This window comes from Trematomus bernacchii, unplaced genomic scaffold (genome assembly GCF_902827165.1).
Source record: "Trematomus bernacchii unplaced genomic scaffold, fTreBer1.1, whole genome shotgun sequence".
Lineage (NCBI taxonomy): Eukaryota > Metazoa > Chordata > Actinopteri > Perciformes > Nototheniidae > Trematomus > Trematomus bernacchii.
The window spans coordinates 733,632-752,689 of record NW_022987739.1 but is presented as its reverse complement, the minus strand read 5'-3'; the positions used below and the strand labels follow the sequence as shown (position 1 = coordinate 752,689).

Here is a 19,058-nt window from a genome sequence, read left to right as displayed (position 1 = left end):
TTTAAAACCCTTTTCAGTGAGGTGCTGCAGCCTGATTCTCTCCTGTTTCTCTGCCCCTATTTAAAACACTTTCCCTCCTATTTAAAACACTTGCTAGAGGAGAAATCTCTATTTCAGCCCTGATTTTGGCACATCTTGTAAATTAGTTAAATTTATCCTTGTGTTTTTATTTAAGTCGCTGTTCATTGTTTGTTATATAAAGCAGATTGAAGTATATCCTATGGACGCTGATGTGTGGATGTTGTGTCCTTTTGATAACTTTGTGGAGCTTGTTTTTAGCTGCATGTCTTTTTCTATCTCACTGAACAAAGTCCCTGTGTGTGAACTGCTTCAGCTCGTGAGGCTGGTTATGAAACAGAGGGAGGAGCTGCAGACAGGTGAGGGAAGGGGAAAGTAGGAAGTCAGACTGCCAGACGCCATTTTACAGCTCGTCAGGAGGAGAACAACAGGGTGAGTGTTAACACCAGGATCTGCTTTTTAATAACACATTCATTATTTACTCTGCCAACTGGATGTCAGAAAATAACTTATTGGTTAACAATCTGCGTCCTAGAGTCCAATGAGACTTCTGCAAGTGTTGTACACTTTTATTATTGCCTGTTTTTTGAGTTACATAACATGTGACAGCCCAGCGCAGTCAAAATTGTGTGTGTGTGTGTGTGTGTGTGTGTCAGTCTCAGACTGGAGAAGATGAGTGATGTAAAAGAAGAGGAAGAGGACAAATCTTCAGTCTCCAGCGGTCTGTCTCTGAAGAGTGACCGGTCTATGGAGAGACCTCCAGGCTTCAGTAATGAACCTGGACCCTCAGACACAAAGTAAGAGTTTCCACTGTAAACTGACCTGAAGAGGATCCAGTTTGTTGGTATCTGATCATCTAAACTGTTTAATGAAACCCAGTAGAGTACATTAACAAAGTTGAATTGATCTCTTGCTTCTTGTCATCATCAGAGATAGTAAATAATCTACTAGTGAAATCATCCTCACTCTCTACATGTTGGACTTTGTGTTAAAGTGGACCTATCATGCTATATTTGAATAATATATTGTAGGGCCATACTTATATAAGGTATATTTATACGTTTATGTTTTCAAAATACCAAACAGATCATGCATTTTAGCCATGCCTCATTTCACTCTATGTGCTGTTTGCTGTCTACGGTCTGATTCTGTGAGCTGCAGCTGACCACGCCCCCCTGCAGGAGAGGGGGGCGTGACACGGCCCCGGCACGAGTGTCATGTTACCATGCCGGCCCCGGCACGAGTGTCATGTTACCATGCCGGCCCCGGCACGAGTGTCATGTTACCATGCCGGCCCTGGCACGAGTGTCATGTTACCATGCCGGCCCCGGCACGAGTGTCATGTTACCATGCTTGCTGTGATTAGAGTGGAGAATAAACATGTTATCTCAGAGCAATGCATGTGTTCAAGCATATTACAAATTTGATCCAGAATCTGACTCTGAAGAAGCGGAGGTTTCGGTGGAGGTGCAAACATCTCGGTTGCAGCAGGACGTTTCTGAATGGTTAGTTGACAAGCTATTTGTTACGATGCTTGCTAATTATTCCGTTTCCGTTCATATTTTGGCTAATTAGCAAGAATGCAATGTGTACAGTTTGTAACATAGAGTTTGTAACGCAAAAACAGCGGTACATATATATATTTACATAGGGAGACATTCATCTTTTCAGCAATGGCCTCATTGCGTTTATTAATAATATACAGTCCTTTTCTTCCAACATCGTGCAACAACTGTTACCGTTGGAAAGTTCAATAACTTAGGGTCATAAAAAGTATAACTCCAGATGCTTAAACACCTCAGTTGTCAGCAATGTGTGTATTTTCATATGTGTTTTTAAAAGCTCAGTTATTGACTTCTTTCTACAGGTGTACATGTGCAAATTACGCTGCAATGCCATCTGAACCAGAGAATGTGTGCTGAATGGAGATACTGTACCACAGGTAACATTTTTGATAGCTTCACTAAGTTCTCTGTTTAGAGAATACATTTTTCACATGTCATTCAATATGTTTATCACACTAGGTGTCAAGACGGATGCAGGAACTTGAGCTCTCTGTGCCTTGTATGGTGGACCATCCTGGTTTGGAGCCTGTGTGCCTAAATGTGTTCTCCCTGCAGAATGCTTTCAATATATACAGAGCTGAACATGGGAGACTACAGATGAGGCAAATACAGCAGTGAGTGGTTTGTTTGTTTTGACTGAAATTGTAAAACGTCTGCTAATATTGTTCATGAAAATAAATACTGATGTATATGGTTTTATGCAATCTTTCATTTCATTCTGTCATTGTACATGGCGTTACTATTATGCAGAGGTGGGAGTAAGTCATACATGTGCAAGTCATGAGCAAGTCTCAAGTCTTGACCTACAAGTATCAAGCAAGTCCCAAGTCACTGCGGTGAGAGTCAAGCAAGTCAAGTCAAGTCACTGCTCAGGTCAAGTCAAGTCAAGTCAAGTCATACGAAATTCTGATGAATAAGCCCAGTTTCCCCATTTAAATCAGTTAAAAGACAGTGGTTATGAAAATGGATTTAACCCACACTATGATCTTCATTACATACACAGTTAATCATTTGAAATCTAATTTAGACCGATGACAATCATATTAGATTCATATTAACCCCAGAACTGCAGACAACTAGGACTCAATCAAAAAGTCTGTTCAAAAAGGCAGAATTCCAGGTAAGGAAATCGTATATGGCATTTGCCATTACACATATTTAATTTAAATGTCTGTTAACACTAGAACCGCCAACAGCATCAGCACCTACATAGATATCATTTTCAAATCATTTAATTTGTTCCTCTTCATAATTTCCTTATAAACTAAGTAGGACGATTTAAAACTCAGTTAATTGGGTTAATTTAGAAATTGCTTCAGTTTATCATCATAACAGATCAAAAAGTTCAAATTCATTTTACAATAAATCAAGAAATGATGCACTTCTACAAACAAAAACAACATAATTAAAACATTTAAACAAACTACTAAAAGTAGATGAACTACATTATTCAACAGTTTACAGTAACTTCTGATAACAACACAGGGGAAATAAACGAGGCATCTCTTTTCCTCTCTCTCTCTCCTGACAGCCCGTCAGTATCAGGGTTAGTCAAAATGAATCCCTTGGCGGTTCTAGTGTTCATTTACCGTTTTGTCTTCTCTTTGCAATGCTTAATCGATTTGAAACCAAGTCTAACGTAGCTTATCAAATCAAATCAAATCAGGTTTTATTTATAAAGCACATTTAAAAGCGATTTTTGGTCGAGCCAAAGTGCTGTACATGTAATAAAAACACATTACTACAAAACACAATAAACGACAATAAATTACAACAGATATAACTTAAAAAACAAAACAAAATAAGAATAGAACACACGGAATAGTCAGGAGTCGTGCTCCGCTCTAACTAGAAAGCCAGAGAGAAGAAGTGTGTTTTTAGTTTTGATTTAAAAATCCCTAGGGTCTGGGCCGACCTCACATGGAGGGGCAGAGTGTTCCAGAGCCTAGGGCCAGCTGCTGCGAAGGCTCGGTGCCCTCGGGTTTTGAGCCTGGTCTTGGGCACTACCAGCAGCAGCTGGTCAGCAGACCTTAAAGCTCTGGCTGGGGTGTAGCGCTGGAGGAGTTCAGCTATATAGGCCGGAGCCAGCCCATTTAGTGCTTTAAAAACAAATAAAAGGATTTTAAAATCAATTCTGAACCGAACTGGAAGCCAGTGTAGTGAGGCCAGAATAGGGGTGATGTGGTCGCGCTTTCTGTGACCAGTCAGCAAACGTGCAGCAGCGTTTTGGACTAGCTGTAAGCGTTTGATTGAGGCCTGGTCCATACCCACATACAGAGCGTTACAATAGTCCAGTCTCGAGGTTACAAAGGCGTTAATAACCCTTTCTAAGTCTTTAAAAGATAAATACGACTTGGTTTTGGCCACTAGTCTCATTTTAAAAAAGCAGGATTTTACTACGGTGCTGACCTGCTTGTCAAATTTAAAAGTGCTGGTGAATGTCACTCCAAGGTTCATGACCGAGAGGAGGATGTTTTTTTTGATAGAGCCCAGAATATCAACCGGAGAGGCTGGAGGTTGCGGTCCAAAAAAGATTACCTCGGTCTTGCTCTCGTTGAGGTTGAGGAAGTTTTTGCTCAGCCAGGATTTTATCTCTGCTAAGCAGTCCATCAGCTGCTGTAGTGAGGGTTTGACATTTGCTTTGAGAGGCAGATATATCTGTACATCGTCGGCGTAGCAGTGGAAGGGAATGTTATGTTTTGTGAGTATTGAACCTAGGGGCAGTATGTACAGTAGAAAAAGGATGGGGCCCAGAATCGAGCCTTGGGGAACCCCACAGGTAAGAGGGGCTTTGGCAGAGGAGAAGGCACCTAGCTGTACTGAGAAGCTACGGTCTGTCAGGTAGGACCTGAACCATGCAAGGGCAGAGCCTGTGATGCCAGCGGACTGTTCAAGCCGTGACAACAGGATGCTATGGTCCACAGTGTCAAAGGCAGCTGTCAGGTCTAACAGCACCAAGACAGCTGGGCTACCTGAGTCGGCGGCTAGGAGCAGATCATTAAAAACTCTTAAAAGGGCTGTTTCAGTGCTGTGCATGGGTTTGAAGCCAGACTGGAACTTTTCATGGATTCCATGCGTGGTTAAAAAAGACTGCAGCTGGGCGTAGACTACTCGCTCCAGGGCTTTTGATAAAAAAGGTAGCTGGGAGATGGGCCTAAAATTTGCGAGAATGGAGGGGTCGAGATTTTTCTTTTTAAGGAGTGGCTTAACCACGGCATGTTTGAAGGCAGCTGGGACACATCCTGAGGTAAGAGAGGTGTTTAAAAGTAATAAAATACTTGCTCCAACTGATTCTAAAACATCTCTGAGAAGGCGAGAGGGAATGCTGTCTGAGGTGCAGTTTGTCGGCCGCAGGTGCTTGACTACATCCGAGAGAGCAGAGAGGGATACAGGGTCAAAGTGGTCGAGGACAGCAGGGCACAGAAAAGGAGCAGGATCTGGGGTAGCATTAGTGTGGGCTAGCCTAAGAGCAGATACCTTTTCAATAAAAAATGTAAGAAACTTATCACAGAGAGTAGTCGATGGGACAATAGAAGAAACATCACAGGGATTAATGATCGAGTTGAGGACTGTTGGAGTAGAATACCTCTGCTACGCGCCGTTCGTTGGATGAGGCTGGATCTCTATTAAATTAAGAAAGGAATTGAAAACACCGGAATCAAAGTTATAACAAATTATCTGAGTTTACTTCTAGTAGGAAACCAAACACATATACAAGTTATACAGAGTACTCGAGTACCCCGGGCTTTTAGATTTGTGATGCGATGCGGATAAATGCATCGGGACCAGACAAACTCATCAAACGAGAAGAAATTGGACTTCAAGTTTGTGATTCGATGCGGACACAGATATCGGAACCAACAAACTCACCAAACCCAAAAAGCAATTTTACACACACAAACGTCAGTATTTCTATCTGTCTTTGGGGCGGAGATTTGTCGATTCTTCCTTCCCACTTTTCTCCCAAGCGAATCAGAGAAGCCCTGGGGAGGAGCTGTTTAAACTGACCACCTCCTCCAAGTGTCCTGATTGGCTGGATTCGCTTCTGGCCGGGTTCAATAGTTCTCTCCAGGACTTGAAATTCCAAAGTCCCCTAAGGTCAAAAGTCAATTCTTATCTCCGTCCCGATCTCCCCTCCCTACCTTTTCCAGGGGATCTTTTCCTATTTTACGATGTCTTTAACGACTTAGAAACAGCATCTGGCTCTTAGTGGTGATAAGGATCAATGTTGGTGTGTGAAACACAGAATCTCTGAGTCAGTGAGTTTGAAAGTGAGAATAACATTCCTATTCTATATATAATTACCCAAACCGTTGTGATTACATAAAACAGTTCAAACAATACATGTTTACTTCAATACAGTGTAGAATCATATCTTCTTACTTCAATCCCTCTTTTGATCTCACCTCACGAGATCAACATATAGCATTTGAAACATTACCACTGTCAATTTTCTTCTTACTGTGTCTGTCCCAACATTTATATAAACCCATCAGAAGTTGGGATATAGAGCACTTTAAACCTTTAGGAACAGTCCACAACAACAACTTATTATGACAGTGGAGGGAGAATAAAATATGTCTAAAAAGCAAAGTCCTTGTCAGCTGAGTCATCTTTACTCTTCCCTCAATGGTGGAACTGATGAGTCTAACACACAGTGAGCAGATACAAGGCACACAACAACAACCACATGTCACCAAAATGGCAATAAAAGTAGCCACAGAAATCAGAAAAGACATTATCATACTTTTCCCTCTTTTGGTAACACATAGTTCTGTAGAATAAAAAATACAAATCCCTTACATTATGGGATATAAAAATAAAGTTGAAAGTTCCTCAAAAAAATGGATTGTTCAGACAAAGTTCCACACCGGCTATATCAACCTGTTTCAGCGGGAAATGGAGTTCCCTGTGCCGTCTTGGTTTGCCATGTCTTCGTCCCCCCAGCCCGCTGACGGCGGCTTCTGGGGTGCCTGCTAGAGAGATGTGGCCTGATTGTCCTCCCCCGGCCCGCTGATGGCGGCTTCCGGGTCGATGCTGGAGAGATGTCCTGATCCTCCTCCTCCGGCCCGCTGATGGCGCCTCCTGGGTCGACTGTTGGAGAGATGTCCTGATCCTCCTCCTCCGGCCCGCTGATGGCGCCTCCTGGGTCGACTGTTGGAGAGATGTCCTGATCCTCCTCCTCCGGTCTGCTGATGGCGCCTCCTGGGTCGACTGTTGGAGAGATGTCCTGATCCTCCTCCTCCGGTCTGCTGATGGCGCCTCCTGGGTCGACTGTTGGAGAGAGCCAGATCTGTTCTGATGTCATCCAGGGTCCTCGCGACGAGGGCCAACTCTGTCCTGATGTCGTCTAGGGTCCTCGCAGGTGTTTTTCCCGACCGCAGACTGGCTCCAGTGGTACCAGTTGTCTCCCTTTCCATCTAGGCGAACGGCATGAGAGGTCCCCTCCAACCAGACGTAATCTGCTGTGTTGGCCTTGTGTTTCTCGGGTCCCCCTTTTGACGTCAGCAGCCTGTGTGGAGAAGTCTCATACCAAGCCCTTAAGTTGCTGGAAATATGGTTTTGAAATCATCTCAAAAAATAAAAATCAAAAATCAAAATCAAAAATCAAAATAAAAATCAAAAATAGAACAAAAATAAAAATAAAACAAAAAAAGGAACAAACTAACAAAACAAAAAATAACCAAAGCTAGATTATTTTAAATGTATCAATTTCTCTTAAAAGCAACAAATAAAACAAAACAAAAAATACCATAACTAGTATTTTAAATTGATAAATTTCTCCTCAAAACGTAATAATCTCACATACATATTGTCTGATGTATATCCCATCCTTTTCCCCCTTTTACTGAAATAGAACGCCGTTAACGGTGTTCCTATTTTCAGAAATATCGAGCCTTATACATCAGTTATTTAATATCAGCTATATATTTATTATTACTATTACTTATACATCAGGCATTAAATGTCAGCCTTCTTCCATGATTGACCTCGTCTATATTATCTGACTTATATTGATACGTGTCTGTTTGTATTTATTTAATATACTGGGCAATTATTGATAACTTTTTGAATCTCCCTCTTTTCTTAACAACTTGAGGTATGGCTATTTTGAAATCTGACTTGGTTAAGAGATGATTTGTTTATTGGTGAAAGGAACACTCTTCCCCTCAATGGTGTGGGGGTGGATATTCAGGGAGAGTTCCTTACAATCTCCAGATCTTCCTCTCAGTGTAGAGGCCATAAAACCTTTTAATGGGCTCTGTGGTCTGTTCAGATTTAGATTTTCTTCCTCTCCAGAGGTCACGCCTGTCTTTGACCCTGTATGCTGCTTTGAGTCAGCAGCACCTCACGACAGAGAAAGGGAGATCTCTTCCCAAAAGTGTAAGTTCCCTTTTGAGCAACATAGCTCCACATTTAACACTCCCTGACTTGTTTGTAAAGCGTTCTTTAAGGCCTGAATCGAGTCTTCCGTTATGTAACGGAAAATCCCATTTCCAAAAAGGGTCAGTTTAATAGCCCTTATCATATTACCGCTCTGTGCTTGCATGCTAGGACCTATTGTCTTTGCCAGAGCTGCTGCTAGTCTTTCTACATGTATTAGCTTCATATTAGCAGGGTTCACTAACATGGTTGGTTGATCCAGTTTAAGATTTTCAATATCTTCCATTACTATTTCCAACATTCCTTATCCCTGAATATCAGGTCTAACAATGTGTTTTCCTTTAGGAGTATTAGATGGGATACTCATAAGTGGCATTTGTGAGCCCTTATCTCCTTAGGGTGGAGGTAGGGTCTCAGACATTATACCACCTTCTCGTTGCTCTCTGTCTCTCAAGTATTACAGAGATTTGACTTTAAAAAAATCACACAGAGCTTCTCATACCTTATCATATCACATTCAGGCACATTTTTATTGTGCGATGTTTATTTCAACAGATAGCGTGACTTCCAGAAGTAGGCTTCTACAATCTCCTCACGGTGATTGCGACTTCAGGTCAAGAGTTAAAAACTCAGTCAACAAAATCTCTTTATCGTCACGTTTAATGAGCCTGATTATCCCCACAACAGTTTTGTGATGAGATACGGTCGTTCCAAATAATTAGTTGGAGGTCGCGTCTCTCTCCTCCTCTATCACCCACCATATAACAATTACAGACATTTTATACATTTAAAGCACCACGAAAGGTAACCGCATTAATCAATCTTATCATGATCTGCGGGGAATGCAACCCTTTTTTACGCCTTTTGCAGTCTTTAATTGACGCACTGCAAGCTAACCGCATTAATCAATGTTATTTTGACTTGCGGGGAATTTACCCCATACATCTTTTACAGCGTTACAGCGTTCGTTGTTAGTGGGTCATAGGACGGGACTGAATACCCGCCTCTTATGAGCACTTTTGTGCCTTAGGTAAGGACTGAACTACCCGACTCTAAGCACTAATAATCTAATTTAACTAGAATATGTATTGTATTTCCCACCGTGACTAAGAACAGTGAGAACGCTGCTGACAACTCTAAAGTTTTAGTATAATCAATCACAGATTTTTGATATTCAAAACAGGTGTCTGCTCACCTTTTGTGTATAGCGCGCTTGCAGTTGTCAACAGTGTCTCTTTGTCCTCCCCCTGGACTGGATTCTGTCCCCTGGCTGTCGGCGTCCCTTTCTAGAGATCCGCTCACAAACGTCGGGAGTCACCACTTGTTGGAGTAGAATACCTCTGCTACGCGCCGTTCGTTGGATGAGGCTGGATCTCTATTAAATTAAGAAAGGAATTGAAAACACCGGAATCAAAGTTATAACAAATTATCTGAGTTTACTTCTAGTAGGAAACCAAACACATATACAAGTTATACAGAGTACTCGAGTACCCCGGGCTTTTAGATTTGTGATGCGATGCGGATAAATGCATCGGGACCAGACAAACTCATCAAACGAGAAGAAATTGGACTTCAAGTTTGTGATTCGATGCGGACACAGATATCGGAACCAACAAACTCACCAAACCCAAAAAGCAATTTTACACACACAAACGTCAGTATTTCTATCTGTCTTTGGGGCGGAGATTTGTCGATTCTTCCTTCCCACTTTTCTCCCAAGCGAATCAGAGAAGCCCTGGGGAGGAGCTGTTTAAACTGACCACCTCCTCCAAGTGTCCTGATTGGCTGGATTCGCTTCTGGCCGGGTTCAATAGTTCTCTCCAGGACTTGAAATTCCAAAGTCCCCTAAGGTCAAAAGTCAATTCTTATCTCCGTCCCGATCTCCCCTCCCTACCTTTTCCAGGGGATCTTTTCCTATTTTACGATGTCTTTAACGACTTAGAAACAGCATCTGGCTCTTAGTGGTGATAAGGATCAATGTTGGTGTGTGAAACACAGAATCTCTGAGTCAGTGAGTTTGAAAGTGAGAATAACATTCCTATTCTATATATAATTACCCAAACCGTTGTGATTACATAAAACAGTTCAAACAATACATGTTTACTTCAATACAGTGTAGAATCATATCTTCTTACTTCAGGACATTAAAAAGAACCTGAGGTTTATGGCTGTTTTTGGAGATTAACAGAGAAATGTGCTCTGTTTTGGCTGCTTTGACTGCTGTCTGGTAGTCAGAAAGGCAAGCACGAAGGATTTCTAGGGAGACATGGAGTTTATCCTTTTTCCATTTTCTCTCTGCACGCCTGCAAGCGCGTCTGAGGTCACGAGTACAGTCATTGAGCCACGGCTCTGATAGAACTTTGGTGCGTCTAAGCGTAAAAGGAGCAACAGAATCCAGTATTAGTGTACATGTCGAATCAAACATGGAGATAAGCTCATCAGCATTAAAAGCACAGTTCACATCTAATTTACAGATCGGAGAAGCATTAAAAGCATCAGAGAACTGTGAGGCAGTCAAGGGGTTAATCGAACGCAGACGACGCGCAGGGGCACGTGATTCGACTCCTGCGGAAGGGATGGAGGTTGTAAACAGAACCGGTAAATGGTCTGAGATACGCGTTGCTGCACATATTTCATCCACAGATACAGACAGTCCAAACGATAATACTAAGTCCAAAGTGTGTCCTTTTTCGTGTGTTGGGCCAGCCACGGACTGAACGAGACCAAAGGAATCAAGGAGATTTAAAAAGTCCCTAACCAGAGGTTTGGACTCGCAACACACATGGACATTGAAGTCTCCGGAGATCAAAACACGATCATATTTCACCATGATCCCGGACAGAAAGTCAGAAAAGTCATTTATGAAATCCTTATTACACTTTGGCGGACGATACACGACTGCGCAGAGTATAGGCGAGGCCGGGTTCAGCTTAAACTTAACGTTAGCTTTCTAGCTAACACAACACATTCACGCACCTTTCTCTGTGGGTTTTTTTGTAGTGACGAATGAAGTTGGATGTTTTGGTGGTCGTGTCACTGATCTTTATGCTGCAGACCCTGCAGACCGCTGTTCTCTTCTTATTAGCGTCATCGACAACATAATCCTTGAATCCAAACTTCACTATTTTTGGAGTAACACTAGCCGCTGCCATGTTAACTGACACTCCTGCCGTCTAGTGGGTTGCCAGGTTTGCGCGCACGGCGCTATAATCACCCAATCACGTTTTTCGAAAAAACTAAACGTAATATCTCACTACAAAAACAAACGCAAATATTACATTTTCAGTCAGTCATCTGTCTCAAGCTTAAGTCAAGTCTCAAGTCATGAATACCAAGTCAAAGTCAAGTCAAGTCTTTTATCAATGTTAGTCAAGCAAGTCTCAAGTCAAAAGATATGCGACTCGAGTCTGACTCGAGTCAAGTCATGTGACTCGAGTCCCCACCTCTGCTATTATGATATACTACACAGCAATGGCATAACACACCCATGTGTACGACAAAAAAAGTCCACACACAACCTTATGCTTTTGAAAGCAGCATATACTTTACCCATCCAAACATGAATAATCATGACACATTTGATATAAACTGTCGGAACTTTATTCAAAATCAACGGTATTTTACATAAATTAAATAGGCTTTTCACTAAATATTATTTGCAATTATTTCAGGTGTCACAGGTATCTAGCCTACAGAAGCTTTGTGAGCTGGTGCTGGGGCTTCCTTGGACGCAAGATCAGAGTAGTCATTCCGGCCTGCGTTGTCCTCAGGATTCACAGGGAGTTTCCTGATCCGCAAAACAACTATGTTGGGTTCAGACAGTCAAATTTAACCGTGTAGCATAACCGGCGATGACCTGTCAGGTCGCTCATACTGGGAACACAGGTCCTCTGGGATGGGTATCTTCAGAAGCTCCTGTGTGAATGGTGCAGGGTCCACAAAGACTTGGTCGAAGATGAGGTCCATCAAGTTGGCCACGTAGCCTGTGCAATGTTAAAAAAAGCAAAACAAATATTTGGTTTAGATTTTTATATGCATGTAAAACACTGAAAGTTGTTTCTATTTTTTTTATTTTATAATTTGTTGTGGAATACATACTTCATTTTAAAAATGTGAATATTACTGGCACTTCAATAGATGTATAGATTTATTTTTCATGTGCTTGCGTCCGAATTTATATGAAAGTCTACTCTTTGGTTGTAAATAGTTGTATAATAAATATTTTAAACACTTACGGAATGTGGGGTCAGTCTGACATGCAGAATCTATCATCATAGATAATCTGCTGGTAGCATGTGAGGTGCTGGCCTGTAAAGAAGAAAACATAGTTAGAACAAAATCATCTCAACATAGTATTCAGGATGAGAAAATACTATTTGGATAATTATAGTCTGAAATCCCAAAAGATGGGGGCTAAAACTGTCTATTTAGCAAAGCTCTTTGCTTAGCCTTTTCCAATCTGAGTTAGTTTGGAACCGTAACGTGCATGCTGTGTTTGTGACAGGATACAGATGATGTGTTGGAGAGGGGCTGAGCTCAGTAGACTGACTGTAATGAGTGCTAGCCACTAATGGCGCGTTTCCACTACACGCCTCGCTCGGCCTCGCTTGGCCGCGCTTGGCCTCGTTAGGACCAGCTCACTTTATTGCGCGTTTCCATTACAGTTTAGGAACTGGGGTAGTATCTATAGTAACGCAGTGTAGGCGGAGCGACGCTGCTTAAAACTGCCGTGACGTCATCTTCAATGCGACACAACACACAACAATGGAGGATGTGGAGATGTGGAAGCGATCGTTTGCTTGTTTCTTGCTGTGTGGTTTATTATCACAAGAAATAGGCAAGAGTTGTTGCGACTTATAGCAAGACGAGGTATAGAAGAAGCTGACGCGAGAGTTCGGGCAGTCCTACGCCGCAGAGACTACAGGACGACTCGAATCACTACTACTAACTACAATGCTACTTGGTAAGCTAACGTTCGCTAACTAGCAATGTGTTTAGGCTCACGCTCCCTATAAGACCAAAGTATTTCAAGTATTTAATTAATTGTAGCTACCACTTTTACGTATTAAAATATGTATGCTTTTGTTTGTGTATTTCAGAAGTTGCGTGTATTTCAGAAGTTACGTCGCCGCCTTAGACCATGTGTTTGGATGCTCGACCGAGCTACCGAGTGGTGGAATGTGATTGTTCCATCTTTCACACACACTCAGTGGGTGGAGAACTTCAGGATGTCTGAGGAAACCTACGTCTACCAGGGGTAGCAGTGGCACAAGGTGCAGAGGAGCGCACGGACATACGAGAGGGTCTGATGCGCTACCTGAATACCTAGAATGTATAATGTAATACCTAAATATTCATTGTATTGTATTGAACATAAATAAATCTTTTTTTTTTCACATACATGTGTTTGTCAAATTATTTAAACCAAAAAAATGTTATCAGAATTGACTATTTAGTAAATATTTGAATTTCAAGCACCAGTACTTACTGCCCCATAATAATACTAATCTAATAAATTAAGCAAATATCAAAGCAAACTATAAACATAAATACAAAAGTGTAAAACACAGCAGAACTATATTCATAAATGCAAGTGTAAAAAATTGTTAACATGGATGGAGGCTAAAGTATCCACAGCATAAAATAATATGATTATGATGGTTTGTCTGAAAGACACAGCCTCAAGGTTCAAGGTTTTTTATTTTGTCATACGAACATAGCTACAGTGTAGTTATGACAATGAAAATCTTAGGTCACAGGCTCCTCCAACAGTGCAACACAATAACCCAGATAAACAGAAATATAGTGCAAGTAAATATTAAGCACTGTGCACCACTCTCTTTGTATAGGTGTTTTCTTTTGTTCTCTTCTCTTTGAAATATATAAGCAATGTGTTTGAGTCTAGCACAACGAGGGTATTACAATTGAGTAATTTTTACTACATGTATTTATTTATCATGTATTCTTAATACCATTACAAAATATGTAATGTTATGTTTTAGAGGACCTCAAGCTAGCAAACTCAATTTCAAACAGTATGCAGAGTTGTCCTGCTAAAGACTTAAAATGTATTATTTAACCAAGTATTTATTCTCTTATTTGCTTTAATTGCAACAGATGATAAAGGTTTCACTGTGATAAGTATTCTCTTAAATCCATAAACCCCTGTACAGTGCTTTGTGGACGATGATGGTGTTTATGATATTTCTGACTGCAGAGGGACGCCTAGATGATGCTATCTTTCTGTGTGATCGCTGTTGGGTGCAATTATTTATCAACAAGCAATAAGATAAGTCAAAGAAGTACTTTATTTAACACAATTTGGGAAGTGTTTTCTTGCAGCAGCATAAAAAAGGCATGGCATTGCACCAGTTTGTGCTGTTGATGTGGAGGATGTCAATGCAGAGGACGTTGTTCGGAACTGTTCCTCCTCGCTAGTCCCAATGTAATCATCTAGAACAGAAACATGACTTGTAAATTCCACAAACTACTGCAGCACAATACTATAAATAGCAACAACAACTATAGAAAAGACAAACTGAACGTAAACAATGGCACATATGGTGTTAGCAAACAATAGCTCTAGCTAATGCTATCTGCCTTAGCTAGCTAGCTAGCCTTCGGGCTCCATAAAAGCATGGGTTGTCGAACATAAATGTAAGGATAAAATAGACTTATTTGTTAGAAGTGAGCTTTAGAACAGATAGGGACACAAAGCTTTCAAGCAAATAACAGAGCGTTAGCAAAAACGTACCATGCAGACTCCAGTAACGCCGTTGCAGAGTCCAGTGTCTGTGTGGAGACCTCCTGAAAGACTTTGATATTGCGAGTTGTCCCGTCGAGCTTCCGCTGGACCTTATCATCTGCAATATAATGGAGGAACGTCGTCACTTCCTCGACCGACCATGGCGTGCTTTTCTTTGCCATTGTTGTAGCTCCTCTGTTAACAAAAATGCTGTTTGTAAAAATGCTGCAAGCATCGCTGTATATATGCGACGCTAGGGATTATCTCACGCGCCGATTGTGACGATTCTCTCCGACCAATCAGCAGCCGAGAGTGTTGACGTCACACACTCAGCCCGGTTGTCTCTGGCCCTAGAACCACGATTTGATGAGGCCAGAAAAACTGTGAATTAGGACCCGCCGGCCGGTACTAGGCCAAGTGGAAACGCAACCAAAAACGGGCCGCTGACGTCACAGCCCTCTTAAACCGTGCTCCGCGCTGTAGTGGAAACGCGCCATTATTAGCCTGTTGCTGGAGGTAAGGCCCCGTCAACAACAACAATAAACCTGTGAGGATTTGCAGTATCTCCCTCCTTCTTCTCCTCTTTGTTTGTGTTTGTTATGTTCTGTCTGTCTGTCTGTGTGTCTGTCTCCCTGGCTGGGTGTGGCTGACCAACCCAGTCTCACGGCATTTCGTGTTATAGTCACGAAATTAATCTATTGATTCGTGTTCACCAACACGATTTCGCCATTTTTTTCGTGTCACACAGAACGATTTTAAAAGCAATGTAAATAATAACAAATTACAAGGAAAAAGACATTTAAAAAAATACAGATTTAAGTATTCTGACACAGAACGATTTTAGAAGCAATGTATTTATATTGGTAGTATGTTTCGTGCCTGCACCAAATAATAACAAATTAGAAGGAAAAAAAGATGACAAAAAATACAGATGTCAGTATTCTAAGGCTCTGAGCCATTTCTTTTCCTCACTGACGGCAAAAAAACTCAGACATTATACAATTTAAAATAAAATGGATAGGGTTAGGCTTAGGGTAACATATTGAGTAAGAACATGTTTTTATGAACCACACAGCTTCTGGTCTTCCAAGACCCGACTGGACAAAAAGACGTGTTGCAGGCACGAAACATACTACCAATAGAAATACATTGCTTTTAAAATCGTTCTGTGTGACATGAAAAAAAGGTGAAAATCGTGTTGGTGAACACGAATCAATAGATTAAATTAATTTCGTGACTAATAACACGAAATGTCGTGAGACTGGGTTGGGCTGACCCACTTCTGATTCCCGCCAACTCACCTCCTCAGCTGCTGCTCATCATCCTGATTACAATTACTCACCTTCACCTGCTTATATACCCGGTTCCTTCATCCAGTATTCACCAGTTCGTCGTTTCACCACGCTGGTAAATCGACTTGGTACATGTAGTTTGTAGTTAAACTAACTCTCAGTGTTCCAGCTATATCTAATCTTTGTGTTCTCCGTTAGAATCCATCTGCCTACTCCTCTGCCTGCCACATCCAGCCACGTTCCTCTCGTCTGTGTACCTCCGTGCTTCCACGCACACCAGCTCCAACCTGTCAACTCTCGCCAGCTCTGGATCCCCGGCTCACCTCGCCAGTGTACCTCCGTGCTTCCACGCACACCAGCTCCAACCGGTCAACTCTCGCCAGCTCTGGTTCCTCGGTTCACCTCGCCAGTGTTCCTCCGTGCTTCTCCGCACCTCCTCAGTTGACAAACCCTGGCCTTGGGTTAATAGGATATTAAATCCCTCGTTGGACTCAATTATAGGTTTTTGGTTAATAAACCTTTTTTACCTTGAAAACTCTGTTTCCTCGTCCTGTGTTCAGCATTGTGAGTTCACTCCCGTAGCTCCCGGAGAGCGTAACAGTACGAACTGGTCAATATGAGCTCCGCTGACACTGGATCGGATCCCGCCGCAGTCCAGCACGCCATTTCTCATCAGGGAAATCTTCTGGGCCATCATGAGCAGATGATACGAGCCTTAGTTGAAAGCAATCAGTCCATGGCTCTACACATCTCAAACCTTGCTGCTCAGGTCTCAACTCTGACGTCTTCTGCTGCATTTCCTGCCTCCTCCAATCCACCTGTGGATTCCACTCCATGCCGGGACTTCCCCATTGCCGACCCTGAGCCTTTCCATGGAGAGGTGGAGAAATGCAGAGGATTTCTTTTTCAATGCAATAAGGTATTTCGCCAGCGCCCCGTGTCTTTTTCCTCTGAGGGGACTAAGATTAACTATATGTTGAGTTTGCTTCGTGGAAGAGCTTTAACCTGGGCCGAAGCATTGAGTTCTTCTGTGGATTACGACACACTTTCCTTTGGAGTTTTTTCGGATCATTTTTCTTCTGTTTTTGATCATCCTGAACACTCTGGCTCAGCTGATAGTCGTCTGCTTAATCTGCAACAAGGGACTCGAACCGTTGCAGATTATTCTATCGAGTTTCGCACACTGGCGGCAGAAGCCCGATGGGACGAGGCGGCTTTAAGGGCTGTGTTTGTTAGGGGATTGAAGGATCAACTGAAGGATGAGCTGGCTGCAAGAGAGGAGCCTGCTGACCTCCAATCCTTAATCTCCTGGGTGTCTCGTCTCGACAGCCGGCTGCGGGAGCGCCGTGCGGAGCGTGCGCAGCGTTCTCCTTTTGCTTTGCCTTATAAGCCAAACAGCTCACCCAGGTTTGCTCCCTCTGTGTCCGGACCATCTGGATTCACCTCATCTACTTGCGTGCCCACCTCTGCTATGGTGGAACCAATGCAGTTGGGACGCACTGGATTATCCCCTGAGGAGCGCCTTCAACGTATGAGGTCTGGAGAATGCCTGTACTGTGGGAAGGGTGGGCATATTCTTTCTGGCTGTCCTGTCCGCCCAAACGCAGGGGCTCGTCAGTGAAGTTGGGGGTCCTGACGAGTTCGCAACCTACACCTATTGTAGCCCCAACTTTGAGCCGTTTTTTGATTCCTGCTAGACTTTGTTTCAACGCTCAGACCTTGCCCCTTTCTGCCCTCGTTGACTCTGGTGCTGAGGATAGCTTTGTGGACTGTGAACTAGCCAAGCAGCTGGGTCTACATTTGGAAACTCTAATGGAACCTTTGACAGCTTATGCTTTAAATGGTAAAAGCATTTCTCAAGTTACACAGCAGACACAACCCTTAACCCTGTTAATTTCTGGTAATCACAGAGAAGAAATTCAACTGAAGGTTATTTCCTCCCCAGCAACCCCTTTGGTTCTTGGTTACCCATGGCTTCGCACCCACAATCCGCATATTGATTGGGCCGGAGGAAGAATCATGGAATGGAGTCAGTCGTGCCACCTTCACTGTTTACAGTCTGCTGTGCCTCCCGTCCCTGTAGAACCTAAGTCTGCTCCTTGTGTCTCTGCTGAAATAGACTTGTCTGGTGTTCCTGAAGTTTACCACAACCTGTGTGGGGCCTTCAACAAGGAGAAAGCTCTCTCTCTCCCTCCTCATCGTCCCTATGATTGTCCCATCAATCTGCTGCCTGGAGCTCCTTTACCCACCAGCAGGCTTTATAATCTGTCTCGGCCTGAGAGAGAGTCCATGGAAAGATACATCGGTGACTCCCTTGCTTCAGGAATAATTCGTCCTTCTTCCTCTCCTCTGGGTGCTGGGTTTTTCTTCGTGGACAAAAAGGATAAATCTCTCCGACCCTGTATTGACTTTCGTGGGCTAAATAACATTACTGTTAAAAACAAGTACCCACTTCCCCTGATAAACTCAGCCTTTGAACCTCTCCAAGGTGCCACCATCTTCTCCAAACTCGACCTCAGGAATGCCTACCACCTTGTTCGAATTCGCCAAGGAGATGAGTGGAAGACAGCTTTCAACACCCCCCTTGGTCACTTTGAATATCTTGTCATGCCCTTTGGACTCTCTAATGGCGCATTTCCATTGCAGCGCGTAGCTCGCTTTAAGCGTGCCATGTCGTGCCGTCCCCTTTTTTGGTTGTGCTTCCACTAGGCCTCGTTCCGGCGCGGCACGGCGCGGGGCCACTTTTTCCCCTCTTTTCTGGCCCTAGAAAATTGTGGTTCTATCGGGGCCAACAAACAGGGCTGAGTCGGGCTGAGTATGCTAAACTAGAGAGAGGAGCGCTGGCAAGAGGGCTAGAACTACAACAAGATGGACATATTTGACCGTGATTTAATTGTAATACACGTTTCAAAATGATGCCGAAGTAACAACATACTGATACCGGTTAGTAAAAACCATGAATTAATGCTTTGTCAAGTCTGCAGACAGACGGCAGGCGAAAAACCTTTTAAAATTCGTGTTTTTCTAGATGGAGATTGGCTAAGCTAACGCAGT

At 42.8% G+C, this 19,058-nt stretch overlaps 1 protein-coding gene across 7 annotated transcripts in view; it reads left to right on the top strand.

Moving 5' to 3' along the window:
• Positions 1-775: 775 nt before the first annotated feature.
• The window catches only part of LOC117495647 (G2/M phase-specific E3 ubiquitin-protein ligase-like), a 43,170-nt gene continuing 24,887 nt past the window's right edge, over positions 776-19,058 (top strand). For 3 of the 7 annotated variants that reach the window (XR_004557201.1, XR_004557200.1, XM_034147059.1), the window contains exons 1-2: positions 1,133-1,960; positions 2,043-2,197. The gene's annotated coding sequence lies outside the window, so the exon portion shown is untranslated. Of the gene's footprint in view, positions 816-1,132; positions 1,961-2,042; positions 2,198-19,058 lie in introns of those variants that run through there. The other 4 variants (XR_004557198.1, XR_004557197.1, XR_004557196.1 and 1 more) reach the window with 4 other exon arrangements.